This window comes from Lipotes vexillifer, unplaced genomic scaffold, assembly GCF_000442215.2.
Source record: "Lipotes vexillifer unplaced genomic scaffold, Lipotes_vexillifer_v1.1 scaffold758, whole genome shotgun sequence".
NCBI lineage: Eukaryota > Metazoa > Chordata > Mammalia > Artiodactyla > Lipotidae > Lipotes > Lipotes vexillifer.
Genome location: NW_006770348.1, coordinates 1309345 through 1322511, shown reverse-complemented (window position 1 = coordinate 1322511; position 13167 = coordinate 1309345). Strand labels below are relative to the sequence as shown.

The 13167-nt window shown below is 39.0% G+C and overlaps 1 protein-coding gene across 1 annotated transcript in view; it reads right to left on the bottom strand.

Annotated features, from left to right (window-relative positions):
* LOC103086956 (teneurin-1) overlaps positions 1-13167 on the bottom strand; it is a 312048-nt gene that overhangs the window by 57430 nt on the left and 241451 nt on the right. The window lies entirely within an intron of this gene.

Sequence of the window (13167 nt, the reverse complement as noted above, 5' to 3'; positions counted from 1 at the left end):
TGTAGGGAAAGAGAAAGGAATAGAATAAGAAAGGAAATTTTATAGAGAAGTAGATGATGGATAGATAGATAGGTAGATAGATATGGCTGTATATGCAAGGGTAGGAGATCATTTGTTAGTTTCTTTAGGGGTCACTCTGGCCTCCCTTGTTATAGGCTGTCTAGCTATTAGTCAGCAATGATACACTGACTAAATGGATTTAGTTTAGTGGTTGTTTTAGTCCGTCTGGGCTGCTATAACAAAATACCATAGACTGGGTGGCTTATAACAAACAGAAATATGTTCCTCACAGTTTTGAAGGCTGGACGTCCAAGATCAGGGTGCTAGCATGGTAGGGTTCCAGTGAAGGCCCTCTTCTGGGTTGCAGACTGACAACTTATTGCTGTGTCCTCACGTGGCAGAAGGGGGTAGGGAGCAATCTGAGCTCTCTTTTATAAGAGCACTAATCCCATTAACAAGGGCTCTGCCCTCATGACCTAATCACCTCGAAAAACCCTACCTAATACCATCACCTTGGGCGTTAAGTTTCCAACTTGTGAATTTTGGGGCGATACAAACATTGAATCTATAGCGGTGGTTTCCAACCCCAATTATGTTATAGACTGGAGAATTATCTAAACCCTCTAACAAAGGCTTAAGAAAAAAGGAATAGGAAGGGGGAAGGTGGGAAGGGAAAAAAGAAATTGCAAGAGTCTGAAGAGGGGTGAGTAAAGTGAGTAGGTAAGGAAACAATAGATTTCGTCTAACCATCAATCTAAAAGGGTGTTTCTCAACTGGGGACAAATGGGCCCACATTTGGCAATGTCTGGGGACATTTTTAGTTGCCATGACTGAGGAGCGGGGACCCTGGCATCTAATGGGTAGAGGTCAGGGTTGCTGCTATATAGCCTATAATGCACAGGACAGCCTCCCACAGCAATGAATTATCCAGGCTGAAATATCAACAGGGGCAAGGTTGAGAAACCTTGGTTGAAAACTATTCCTCCGATTGGAACATGCAGTTTTGAAGTATTCCATGTCCCTATGGGAAGGAATCTGTCATTCTTTAAAGACTCTCAGAGAAAGATTTTCTTGCCTTTCTCCCCAAGCTCACAGCCATTCCTCCCTTGAGACTATCTGCACTTGGGATTGTTCTATTATCCAAACAAATATCCTGAACCCTAGGGCCAGAGAGCATATACAACTCACTCATAATTACCTCCAACATTTACGCTGCTGACCAAATAAGAAACCTTTATGAAATATGGAGAATAGAAAACATTTTCTACTTTCAATCTTTTTAAATTGCTTTTCAAACTGTACCCCTCATGAACCTGTCATGAGACATAAATCCAAAACCTGAACTACTGATTAAAACATACACAGTTGGGACTTCCCTGGTGGTGCAGTGGTTAAGAATCCGCCTGCCAATGCAGGGGACATGGGTTCGAGCCCTGGTCCGGGAAGATCCCACATGCCACGGTGCAGCTAAGCCCGTGTGCCATAACTACTGAGCCTGTGCTCTACAGCCCGTGTGCCACAACTACTGAGCCCGCATGCCACAACTACTGAAGCCTGGGCGCCTAGAGCCCGTGCTCTGCAACAAGAAGAGCAACCACAATGAGCAGCCCGCGCACTGCAGAAAAGAGTAGCCCCCGCTCGTTGCAACTAGAGAAAGCCTGTGCACAGCAACGAAGACCCAATGCAGCCAAAATAAATAAATAAATAAATTTTAAAAAACCAAACATGCGCAATATATAATAATCACAGCAACTGAAATAACATTAACTCCCCTCAGGTTAGGCCACCTAAGAAACAGTCAAATTCAGCTTTGTGCCATGCTCTAAACTCAGTGATTATATTCCCACTTGAGCATAGAAGAATTTGTGGAAACCAGGTCTTCCTTCCACAGAAATATTCTCTCCCTGGTTCCCTGCTGAGTGGATTGAAGAACACAAAGGAGAAAGATTGGTTCACGTTAATTATTCAGGGCCAACACAGAAAGATCAACAATGTAAGACCAACTTCAAGAGTATAGTGATTTCATGTACTTCTTTGACCTCTAAACATACATCTCCATTTGGCAAATATATTATTAAACCTGAGCCTATTTTCTCTCTGCATTGTTGTCACTACACAGAAAAAAATTATCATGAATTTACACAATGTGATACAGAAGTGGCTGATTGGAACTTAAACCCAAAACAGACTGTATTTTTACCTTTGAATAAGAAACACAAAAATGAAGTTATATTTATATCACAATTAGACAGAGAATGACAATATGAAAGAAAATATTGAAACTACTGCTGCTTCACAATATGACCCAAGGCAAGATAAATTTCTGCATAAGGTGTCGCATGCTGAATCCTTTCTCTATGAAGGGTTTTGTTCTTAAATTCATTTATTCAGCAAACTTTTACTGAATACCGATTATGTATCAGGCAAAACGGAATCATAGACTAGTCTTGCACTGGCCTAAGACTGCCTTCTTGACTATACTTGCCTGTCATTATCGCTACCCTCTGACACACAGTGATATATAGTGTTTTCCTCACTTCCTCTTGGCTACTGGAAATTCTGAAAGGTATCATGATTTCTCAACTTAAATTTATCTGACTTGTTTGGGGACCTCACCTAGAATTAGTAATCTTGCAATTAATTAGAATCCAACTAACTGGAAAGCTCAGTAGAGTCAAGGAGCAAATGACAAGAAGGCAAAAGCCATAGAATAACAGTTAGTAAAGCCAGAAATGACTTCAAATATCATTTAGCTTTATTCTCTCACTGGACTGTTGAGGAAAATGAAGTTGGGAGAAAGAAAGACACATTACTGGGGCTTCCGTCGTGGCGCAGTGGTTAAGAACCCGCCTGCCAATGCAGGGGACACGCGTTTGTGCCCTGGTCCAGGAAGGTCCCACATGCAGCGGAGCAACTAAGCCCGTACACCACAACTACTGAGCCTGCGCTCTAGATCCTGCGAGCCACAACTACTGAGCCCGCGAGCCACAACTACGGAGCCTGCATGCTGCAACTACTGAGCCCATGCCCTAGAGCCCGTGCTCCGCAACAAGAGAAGCTACCGCAGTGAGAAGCCCACACACTACAATGAAGAGTAGCCCCCGCTCACCACAGCTAGAGAAAGCCCACGCAGCAATGAAGACCCAATGCAGCCAAAAATAAATAAATTAAATAAATAAATTTTAAAAAAAGAAAGAGACATTATCAAGGTCACACAACTATTTAGTGGCAGAATTGGACTTGGACTCATGATTTCTAACTCTAAATTCAGTGCTTTTTCAACTACTCACAAGAGGCCATCCAAAATTTACAAAGGATATCCCAGGACTGCTAGACATTTTGTCCTATCTACAATATCTTTTACATCTAGAGTGCTGTACAATAAAAAATCATGTTCAAAATGACAACCCTCACTTACTGTAAGATTTTCAATTATAAAAGTTTAAATTATGATCATTTGGATTAAAATGGAAAGTAGATTCACATTTAAGAATGATTTTCAACAAGAATGGTAATTTTTCAAAAGTTCTATTTAACCTTAAGCTAACCACCAAATCCAATTAACCAGAACCCCCAGTTTTCTGGGCATTTAGGCTCATCAAGATTTTAATATAAATAGAATAAAACCTAGATTATGTCTCCAGGCAGGGAAATTTAACTGAACTATAAATATTCACCAAAAGACAAAAAGGGATGACTTGGGGTTCTTTATATTCCAGAGGCAAATAGTTATAGTACAAAGAATATTGGATTGGTTGCATGGAGACTTGCACTCTAGCTCCAAATCTTGTAAAAACTGCCACGGGGAGAAGTGAGTAAAATTTCCCAAGACCCAGTTTCTTTTTCTTTAAACTGGGGATGATTTCTATTATGTCTATCTCCCAGGGTTGTTAAGAGTTTAAAATGAGATAACGAGTGAAAGGACTTTGGACAGTAGATAATTATACATACATATTTATATATACACATATGCCTACATGTGTGTGCACACACACATGCACATATATACAATATATTATCTAAAATCTGAGTCTTTTGAGTATTACAAATAAGGAAAAGTATTTAGCTACAAGCGTATCTACTAAAAAGCAACCAGCCATGGTGTTATAAAACTAAGTTAATGATACTATTCAGTATGGTAAGTGACAGATTTGAAAGATCTGACTGTCATAGACCAAAAACAACCAATTATTTCAGTTGAAAGGTTGAACGGTGGGGGAAATAGCAGATTGCAAATATTTTATTTGAAAAGAAAATCAATTTACTTAGGAGACTAATATAATGCCACAAAAGGAAAGAATCAATGATATCTTGATATTATTTTTATATTGTACTTGATATTTTGATAGTTCAATCAGAAATAGTCATAAGTTAGCATTTAGGTTATCAATGAGGCCCTGGGCATACGTCTCTATTGAGTACCTTCATCAACAACAGGGGACTGCCTAGAGTTTTGTATGTGCCAGGTGGAGACCAGAAGTCTGAATTATAATCTTGGGTTGGCCAATAATAGCTGCTTGCCCTTGGAAATGTGACTTATATTTGAAAGTCAACTTTAAATAAGCAGGGTATAATACCTCCCTCTAGTATGAGATTAGCAAAGACAAATTTTTTGCACCTAAGGGATGCATTATTCCCCAAAGGCAGTGTCATTATCAGTTGTATGCCCTTGTTGAGACTTGGCAATCCAGGATGCCTGTACCACTGTGGGATCATGCAGTTTTCCTCAGCATTATGTGATCATCTCTTCAAGTTTCCATATTCTTTACCATTAAGGAAACTTGATCTCTAACTTGGTCTGTAGGTTTCCTTCTGTCAATCACATCACCATCCTGGTGACTACTGTGTACCTCCTTATTAAATGTAGTTCTCCCCTTTTCTTTTTCCTCCTTCCAATTTATAAGGACGTTTTACCCAGATTCAGCTTCGTCTCAATCTACTGTTCCATTTCAAAACAGTACTCTACCTTCTATTTCCATTTTCTTCCCTCTTACTAATTCTTCAAACCCGTTGCAGTCTTGCTTCAATTTTACCACTGTACTGAAATTAGCTGCTTAAAAATCAAGAAGCCTGTAATGGACAGAATCAATGATGTTTTCTCATCCACATCCTATTTAATTCCTCTGAGACATTTGGAAATTATGATCACTATCTCCTTGAAATTTTCTTCTCCCTGGTTTTGTTCTATTCTATGATTACTCCTCAGTCACCTGTACTGGCTTTCTCTCCTTCAAGGACTCCCAAAAAGGGTTTCCACGGTTTGGTTTACTGTCCTCTTCTTACACTAAACTCTCCTATAGGTTTTTCAGTATTTCCTCTGTCATTCACGGAAATTCAGTTATTATGTCTACCTATGAAATTCTTAATTATCCACGTCTATCATGAGCTGGCTTCATTACATACCAACTGGTGACCTTGTGGTACATTTTTCAACGTCTATAAACCTCAGTTTTAAAACCCATAAGTCGGAATAAATGTGATAATGGCTTGGCACAATATTTGGCACACAGAAAGCATTTGGTAAGTGGTAGTAGAAAAACGTTTTCCATTTTCCTTCCTTTCCTGGGACACAGATCCATATTTGCAGCTATTTATTAGATACTGGACATTTCAAACTGGATGTCCCACATACATGGTTACAAAATAAAACTCACTGCTTCTACAAACTACTGTTTCTGATTTCAGAAATCTACTCCATCTGTAGTTCCTTGCTCAGTTACTCTATCGGTCTATCCATGTACCCTATAAAAATTTTGTTGAACTATATAAGCCAAGAACTAAGGAGTCAAAGTAAAAAAAGGGCATAGTCCTTCACTCACGTTGCAATGGGGAGTAAAGACCAGTAACTGAAATATTTCGAGTGCAAATATACAATGGAATAAGGTCTTCACAGACACATGAACAGGGTGCTATGAGACCATAGATAAGGGGCAATTCTATGAAAGTTGCTGTGGGGAAGTGAAGGCAGGTAAAAGAAGACTTCTAAGAGGTATCTTCATCCCCTCTCCGCTGTCTCCCATATTACATCTAGCCAGGCCACAATTCCTACAGTATTATTAGTCTCAATATAATTAACATTTTAGGGTAAAAACTGTCTCCCCCACTAGAAGGTAAACTCCATAGAGACAGAGATTTTGTCTATTTTGTTCTCTGATGTAGCCCCAGCAACTAGAACAGTGGATGGTACATGGTGGGCACTCAATAAGTATTGGTCAAAATTTGTTAAAACTTATCTATGCTAGAATTAATTCCTCATAGTGTTTATAATGAACCGTTTTTCATTAAAATATTCACATTGTACACATTCTTATACCTTCAGATATCACACCAAAAAAATTAACAGAATGGTGAAGCAGATGTTACTGTTTATTTGCTTATTTGTTCGCCAAAGGGGGCAATTGTTTTTCAGCTTTCCTGTTCTCTAAATGGAATACTCAGTACCACACTTTCACAATTCTTGCAGAGACATTTCAAAGACCTCAGGACTTAACCTGATCTTGTCTTTTGCTTTTAAAGCTACAAACATTTTTGTGTTGTGGAATTAATAAAAAACCAGCTGGATCTTCCCAAAGGGAGATGTTTAGTAGAATGTCTTTCACACACACACACACACACACACACACACACACACGCACGCACACACACGCACCCCTCTGTAGAAAATAAGGAGAATAATTGACAGGAAAAACATTTTTTGCTACTTCAAATATATTTTATACTTTTAGTAAAATATAACAGACAAGTATCTATTAACTCGACATGGCAATGAAAATATTTATTATGATTAACTGGATAAATAACTTTGTAGTCAATGAAGAACTAGTCTGTCTCGGGATCAAAACCAGATATTTTTGTTTAAACATACAACCCAGGATAGGGAAGTATATATGATGAGGGAGGGCAAAAAGGTTAGTACAGAGATTCCTCTAAAATGTATTTTTTGTTTGCTACACTTATATATTTCACCGATCAACTCATTTTTAAAAATTCCTTAAAAATATCTGTTTAGATTCACATTTAGATTGCTAAATAAATATTCTCCATATTAAAACCAGATTTCATCTCACCTATAGTGAAATTCCTTTTCTTTATAAAATGAAACACATTATGTTTGCCTATGGTTTTAATTTTCAATTGAAACTATAAATAGTCAATTCAAAAGCATTTAAAAAAATAATATCACTACCAAAGTGACTAGAGACTGTATCAGGATAATCTCTACAATATTGCTCTTCACTGTCCAGGCGCAATAGACTACTATAGATATATTTTTATTCTCAATACGTAAAATATATTTTAAAGGCTACAGAGTTCTCCTTCATGTAAATTTAACATATTCCACATCCATCATTTGGTGTAGGCTGAAAAGCTTGGTTGATTCCTGTTCATCTGTAGTAAACAGGATTTATAGGTCATAGATTAGTCCTACGAAGTCTTTTCTTGTCTTAAAAAGAATCTTTAAATCTGTGGCTGAAGATAGATTTTGCTAACCCCAGTGCTGTTAAAGGATTCAAGCATGCGATATTGTTGGATCTAAGCACTGAATATGTATATTCTGAGCTTGGAAAAAAATGATCACTGAATCTATTTTTCCACAGCAAACACCCTAAGGGAAAAAAGAAAACCTACTTATATATGTTAGGTAGATTTTAGTAGTACTATAAAATAAAGATAACTACCACTAGAGACCTTACATTTATGGGTTAATATTTAAAGAGTATTATCCCATAGATATTTAAATCACTGCCGTCACCACTAATGAATATTTCTTCCAAATGATTTTTATTTCCCCAAGATAGACACTAGCTGTATAAGTCTGGTAACAAGCATTGGTCATGTAGATTTCATTTCTCTTTCTATTCCTTGTCCACATCTCCTCCGCCAATGGCCCTGGCTCTTCTTTTGTAAAAATAACCCATTGGCTCCCGTTAACTGTCACATTGGCCTAAAGCCACCAAGGGCAGTTAGCCTCATAACAAGCTTCAGCCATCTGTCAGAATATGCTAAAAATCAATGAAGATAGTTGCTACCCATTATTCTGGCCTGACTCCTCCACACAATTCTGATTTGTCGTTGTGAGTTGAAGTGGTAATGTTAACATCAGATCCAAGTTCTCCCTAGTATTGAATATCACAGCAAAATCTTTAAGCAGGATTCATTTTGGTGAAGAGATCAGGGAGTCTACAATAAGCCACTTGGCCAGATGGAGGAAATAGATGCTCCAACACAGTTGCTCCAAAAGTGTTCTAAGAGTAAGTGTAGTAAACATGAGTGGTTTCAGCTCCATAGACATCCACTAGACGTATCCTTTAACTAAAAGGCCAACATCTGACAAGTTTTCAACCTCCACTGCTGACAACTCCACCTCCCAGAAGGTAGAGAAAATGATAAGGATATTTGTTTCTCTCACTGACTAAAAAAGAGACACGGTTAGTCGAAGGCAATAGAAACCTTTAGAGAAAGCAACCATTTTAGCTGAGAGTTCATAAGTACTTTATGAAGCAAAATCCTAGACTTTAGGAAAGCACTTCTCTAAAGGGAAGTAGGTATGATTCCACGCCCGGAGACACTCTAAAAAAGGGAGATGAATTAAGAGTCAGCTGGGGAGCTTTGCTGACTATTGAAACCAGTGTGCCTGTACTGGGTGCTCTCCATCCAGTTTTGATTTCTAAAGAACATGTACTGAAATAAAGGGATGAAAATCAAGGATAAATAAATAGAAGAGGGCGTGGTGAAAAAAAAATGCCAAGAAGATTCATACCCAAAATGAACCTAAAGGTTGAAAAATACCTGCTAAAGATGACAGAACAGTTTTTTTTTTTTTTTTTGCGGTACGCGGGCCTCTCACCGCCGTGGCCTCTCCCGTTGCGGAGCACAGGCTCCGGACGCGCAGGCTCAGCGGCCATGGCTCACGCGCCCAGCCGCTCTGCGGTACGTGGGATCTTCCCGGACCGGGGCACGTACCCGTGTCCCCTACATCGGCAGGCGGACTCTCAACCACTGCGCCACCAGGGAAGCCCAACAGAACAGTTTTTTAAAAATACGTTTAGAGCAAGAAGAGCAAGGATAGGATAGACATTCAACTCATGGAATAATATCGAATGACTGTATCTTTTTTGTGAAAAAGAATGATTCTAGACTTAAAAGGGTAGTCAATATCATAACCACAAATTGAAGCCTAAGATAGGCAAGGTGTTCCTAAGAAGGCACTCAACTGTTCTAAATGAATTAAAATTACATTGCAGAGTGGTGAGAGGTCTTGTGGATTGGATGGCCCAGTCATAGTTGCTAAAGTTTTGGGACTGTGGTATGGGTGACGTATGTCAGAAGACTGGAGACCTTAGTATTGGCTTTGGTTTTGGAAAGGGACAGAAAGCACATGGGATCCTTAGATTAGGCAAGGGACATCATGTTGATTGAGTGCAAAATCCTAAAACAGGTTATTTAAAGGATGATTTGTTAACGCTTAAGAAAAAAGTAGTAACCGTCAGAAGGCAGCATAAATTCTCTAAGAACAAGTCATGTTAGACAAATCTCATTTCATTTCTATTTTTGATATCATTATTGGATTGGCAGATCAGTAAAAATGTAGGCACTCTATCTGGATATCAGCAAGGCATTTGACAAGGTCTCTCATGATATGCCTGTGAACAAGATGGGGAAATGTGGGTTGTATGCTAGTAAAAGAATGCTGCCTGATGGATAAATGTCAACCTGCTGCGAGGTTTCCAGTGGCATGCCACCAAGCTCTGACCTTAATATTATCCTATATAACATTTTTATTAATGACTTACATAAAAATGAGGAAAACATACCTAACAAACTTACAGATGATACAGTTATGAGAGCAATAGAATGCAAATATTGGGATGGCCAAAAAGTTCGTTCGGGTTTGCAACATCTTATGGGAAAACCCGAACAAACTTTCTGGCCAACCCAATACTTTGGATGGCAGAATTAGAATTCAGCTACATATCCACAGGTTAACAAGATGAAATCAAATTAGGCCAAATCAAACCTCTAAACCTATTTACACCTAAATCTTCCCAATCCCAAACACATAATTAAAATACCCACCAACTCTATAATTATAGAATAACTAAAATGTGGCTTAGCCTCAGAACTCGTTTAAAAGTTTTAAGAGTTTAGTTACTTAGTGTTTTCGGTGTGTATCAGTAGTTATGTGTTCATCAAAAATGCTGATATTGGAGTAGACGGCATTAAGAGAAACTTTTAGTTAGAACAGGAGAGACATCTGATTGTTGGTCATAGCATAAATTCCTGAATGAGTCAGTCAAGTTGATTGTCTGCTGAGACTTCCATCTAAGGTACATCAGATCTGCTCCCAGCTCTTGCTCAGGGGCAGCCATAGGTGTCCATGCTGTTGCTTTTTAAATCACATGATCTTTCTCTCCCCTTAGTCTCAACTGACTGAGAGAATAACTGAGAGGGCTTGCCAAGAAACTTAAACACGGCCTGGTACAAAAGGGATGAACTGGGCTAATCAAATTCACTCTCTTAAGTTTTTTTTTTTTTTTTTTTTTTTTTTTTTTTTTTTTTTTTTTTTTTTTTTTTTTTTTTTTTTTTTTTTTGCGGTACGTGGGCCTGTCACTGTTGTGGCCTCTCCCGTTGCGGAGCACAGGCTCCGGACGCGCAGGCTCAGCGGCCATGGCTCACGGGCCCAGCCGCTCCGCAGCATGTGGGATCTTCCCAGACCGGGGCACGAACCCGTGCCCCCTGCATCGGGCAGGCGGACTCCCAACCAGTGCGCCACCAGGGAAGCCCCTCTCTTAGGTTTTTAAACCTAGAGCTAGCAGGAGAATTAGGCAGGTAGCAATGGGGCAGGCGGTGAAGGGATAAAGTAAGAGGTGCTGGGAAGTATACTTGGAGTCATGTAGTACAATGAAAACCTGACATTGCTATGAGAAGGTAGAAACTATGTGGTAGACAAAAGAAATATTAAGCTGACAATAAGCTATTGGGCAAAGAAAAAGACAGAGAGTGGCAAAACTGCAGAGAATTGCTGAGTCATATTGGTGCCAGAGATCTATAGGCCTCATCCTTCCTTGTGGGTTGACCAGTATTTCCTGGGTTCCCAGGGAGACAGAACAGTCTTAAAAAGATGTTCTCAATTATTTGAGGCAATTTGAATGACCTCTGCTCCTTTCAACCAAAGAGCCTAATAACCTATACCTGCATTCAACCTTGGCCGTGGCACTTCAAGAGCAGTCTGGATGGACTGAAGTATGTTCTAAGGGAAGAGACCAGGATGGAGGATTTGAAACCAGTTAATGTGAAGAGCAAGTGAAGGAACTGAGGAAACATTTAGTAGAGAAGTATCAGCAACAGTGAAGGGCCGTCAGGCGTGAGAGGGTTTTTATTTATTTTGTGAGACCCTAGAACTAGACCTGGGAGGAGTGGGTAGAGTTAAGAGGTGGGAGATTCTGGTTCAATAAGACTCTTCTGGTAGTTGTCTGAGATGAAATGGAATATGCCTTAGGAATGAGTCCATTCCTTATTTTGGAGATATTTAGGCAGAAGCAGGTAACCACTTAGTAGGGAGAGCAAGATTACCTTTAAATTCTATAATGCTTTATGATGTATGAGGCACATTCTGTTACACTAGCTTGATCTTCTTAACAATCTGTTGAGACAGGCATTTTTATTTATTTATTATTTTTGAAATCGAAGTATAGCTGGCTTACATATCCACTGTTTTATTTATTTATTTTTTTGGCCACGCTGTGCAGCAGGCGGGATCTTAGTTTCCCAACCAGGGATCAAACCTATGCCCCCTGCATTGGGAGCGCAGAGTCTTAACCACTGGACTGCCAGGGAAGTCCCGAGACAGGCAATTTTATATTCATGTTTACAGATGAGGGAGCTGAGGCTCAGAGTGGTATGTCACACAGCTCATAATTAAGTGCCAGGGTACTCACAGAGTTACCTTCTATTGACTACATGTGAAATGAACACCGTAAAGGATATATTTGGAAAATCCTTGCTGATCAAGCTGATAGGGTTTCTAGGTTTTTTTAAACTCAACTTTGTGATGTTGAATATATTTTCAAATGTACTAAAAAGGTACTCTCTCTCTGCTCAGTCTCACATGAAAACTTATGTTCTTCTCTGCGTCTTATGAAACTGAGACCAATTAATACATTCCTTGCATAGATACAGAAGGTCCGTGGGTGCAGTTTGTACAAACATGCCTAGATGTACATTTCAAATAAGAATAGTTTTCTCTTCCCATTTGCCTGAGCCCATTCCCCACCCTCCTTCCAGATTTCCTGTTATTTGGCTTCTTAGATGAAAGAAGTGTGTTTGCTTATCAAGATTGCTAGTTAACCAGATTGGCCCACTGCTTTCTTAGCTATCACTAGGCCCTGCAAAGGAATTAAAAGAAGAGTGAGTAAATCACCAGCGTTAGTGAAAACTCCTTGAAGATATACACTGCTCTCTGCTTCTCTCACTTCATGCACTTCCCTGCCTTTCAATTTAAAAATCAAAAAAAAAGGAACGATACACAAACCTTATCACTAGCACAGTGATAATTCAGTTATCTTCACCATAGGTGCTGACTGATATTTTACCTCTTGGGAAAGATTAGAAATATCAGTTTATGAAACTACTTAGTCTAGTTAGTGATGGATGATATAGAGTTTCCTGGATTTGGGCCATAGTGCCATCAGTTTGTTGGTGGTGACATATTCCTGATGCTATGGCTGGCACTTAAGTTAATATGCTGCTAAAGAAAAATAGTCTTATAATGTGAGTTTATTAGTCTTCCCCTTTCCATTCCAATTCTCAGATTATTGGGACAGAAGTTGATCAGAGTTGACACCAGACATTGCTTATGAAGTGATATATTATACCCACAGTGTTTACACACAAATGTGTTTAGAAAAAGCTTTGGTGGTAGATCTAAAGACGACATACAGAAGACAAGGGGAAGTCCTTCAGTTTAACAAGATAACAGAATACTATGTTTTATTAGTTAATGTTTTTCTACTTTAATAGAAAGTTGTAATTTTTGACTTGAGAGAGTAACTAGAAATGATGAATAATTTCTCAATTAATCGCATCTAGTGCTAAAGTCTATTATGATCAAGGCACACAGAACTGTGGAGGAGTAGAACTTTAATCACCTGCCAGAGACTTGAGGAG